The following is a 2500-nucleotide window of genomic DNA, read 5'->3' as shown; positions in this document are numbered from 1 at the left end:
TTGTCTGGTTAATTCCGATAACGAACGTGACTCAAACATGCTAACTAGAACGCTGTCAGCAGTGCGCCTCCGGGCGCACCTGACGTTACAGCCGGGCGGCGCCTTCACGGGCGGTCGTCGGCTACGTTTGCCCTGCTTAGCGGGACAACTTGTGTTTAGCAAGCTGAGAATGAGCGATAACAGGTCCGTGATGCCCTTAGATGTTCTGGGCTGCACGCGTGCTACAATGTGGGTCGCAGCGTGTTCTCGCCAATAGGCGCCCCCATTCCGAGAGGAACGGGAAATCACTAAAATGCCCATCTAGTCGGGATTGGGGACTGCAACGGTCCCCATGAACCTGGAATTTCTAGTAAGCACTAGTCATTAGCTAGTGCTGATTACGTCCCTGCCCTTTGTACACACCGCCCGTCGCTACTACCGATGGATTATTTAGTGAGGTTTCTGGAGGCTTACCTTCCGCGGTTCCTTCGTGAGCTGCAGCTGGCATGGCTGAAGTTGACCGAACTTGATGATTTAGAGGAAGTAAAAGTCGTAACAAGGTTTCCGTAGGTGAACCTGCGGAAGGATCATTACTGATGATCGTCCGCGAGTGACCAACCATGGGCTGCCTTCGGTGTAGCTCGGTCGCTCGCTTGCTATGTGTCAGAATTTGTTGAAAGCCAACTCGTTCGTTGTACACTTTGATGGGTGACCATCACTGTGTCTCCGTGCCGTGCTAGATCCCCCCTAGCCGTAAGGCACTTTGAACGCCCCTTCGACGACGAGTTACAAGAGTGTGGTATGTGTCAGAATCTGGTGAAGCTTTCTGCATGTGATGTGCCTTGTGTGGATCCGTGGCCATTGCATTGTGTCTGGTGTGTAGGTACCCAGACACTTAGAACGCTTGCGCGGAAAGCAAACTCGATCGTTGTACACTTTGATGGGCAACCATCACTGTGTCTCCGTGCCGTGCTAGATCTCCCCTAGCCGTAAGGCACTTTGAACGCCCCTTCGACGACGAGTTACAAGAGTGTGGTATGTGTCATAATCTGGTGAAGCTTTCTGCATGTGATGTGCCTTGTGTGGATCCGTGGCCATTGCATTGTGTCTGGTGTGTAGGTACCCAGACACTTAAGCAAACTCGATCGTTGTACACTGTGATGGGCGAGCATCACTGTGTCTCCGTGCCGTGTAAGAGCTCCCCTGGCCATCAGGCACTTGAAAGGTCCTTCGACGACGAGTTACAATAGTGGTGTGTTAGATACGTCAGGTGATGGTATCTACTGTTGTGCAATACGTATCCGGCCACGGCACGGAACGAACGGGAACTGTGGTGCAGACATACAAAGAGTTAAGCCTATTAGTCATTAACTCTAAGGGACGGGGCCATGGGGGCGGTACGCAAAGGATACGGATGAGCGAGTATGCAGGCCCAATACTCAATAGCTCGATCCGATCCAAGCACATGAGTTGACTGCGGCGCCAGGTTAACCAATGTGCTAGATTCTATTTGGCCAGTAGAATCTTGTGTCTTATGCGATTTGATACCAAGACACCAGAACGAAAGTTAGTTGAAGAGTTATTAAACTCTTATGAAGTATGGTTGTGCAATCACAACTTATGACTTTAACCTATAAAGTGGATATGGACTTGCAATTATAACATGGAATCTCTACACACCCCATGAGCTCGATCCAATCCACCGCACACGAGTTGCCTGAGTAGCGACAGGTATACCGATGTGCAATACGTATCCGGCCACGGCACGGAACGAACGGGAACTGTGGTGCAGGACATACAAAGAGTTAAGCCTACTAGTCATTAACTCTAAGGACGGGGCCATGGGGCGGTACGCAAAGGATACGGATGAGCGAGTATGCAGGCCCAATACTCAATAGCTCGATCCGATCCAAGCACATGAGTTGACTGCGGCGCCAGGTTAACCAATGTGCTAGATTCTATTTGGCCAGTAGAATCTTGTGTCTTACGCGATTTGATACCAAGACACCAGAACGAAAGTTAGTTGAAGAGTGATTAAACTCTTATGAAGAATGGTTGTGCAATCACAACTTATGACTTTAACCTATAAAGTGGATATGGACTATCAATTATAACATGGGGGCACACACCATGTTCTCGATCCAATCCACGCACACGAGTTGCCTGAGTAGCGACAGGTATACCGATGTGCAATACGTATCCGGCCATAGGCACGGAACGAACAGGAACTGTGGTGCAGACATACAAGGGCCATGGGGCGGTACGCAAAGGATACGGATGAGCGAGTATGCAGGCCCAATACTCAATAGCTCGATCCGATCCAAGCACAAGAGTTGACTGCGGCGTCAGGTTAACCGATGTGCAATACGTATCCGGCCATAGGCACGGAACGAACAGGAACTGTGGTGCAGACATACAAGGGCCATGGGGCGGTACGCAAAGGATACGGATGAGCGAGTATGCAGGCCCAATACTCAATAGCTCGATCCGATCCAAGCACATGAGTTGACTGCGGCGCCAG

General features: G+C 50.5%; 1 long non-coding RNA gene across 1 annotated transcript in view; it reads left to right on the top strand.

The window, feature by feature from the left end:
* Window positions 1-2201: 2201 nt before the first annotated feature.
* LOC125773014 (uncharacterized) overlaps window positions 2202-2500 on the top strand; it is a 462-nt gene continuing 163 nt past the window's right edge. Inside the window, exon 1 of the long non-coding RNA XR_007419828.1 lies at window positions 2202-2328. This is a non-coding gene — a long non-coding RNA (uncharacterized LOC125773014). The remainder of the gene's footprint in view (window positions 2329-2500) is intronic.

The sequence above is a fragment of the Anopheles funestus genome (assembly GCF_943734845.2).
Source record: "Anopheles funestus chromosome X unlocalized genomic scaffold, idAnoFuneDA-416_04 X_unloc_176, whole genome shotgun sequence".
In the NCBI taxonomy this organism is placed as follows: Eukaryota; Metazoa; Arthropoda; class Insecta; order Diptera; family Culicidae; genus Anopheles; species Anopheles funestus.
This window is presented reverse-complemented; position numbering and strand designations above follow the sequence as displayed.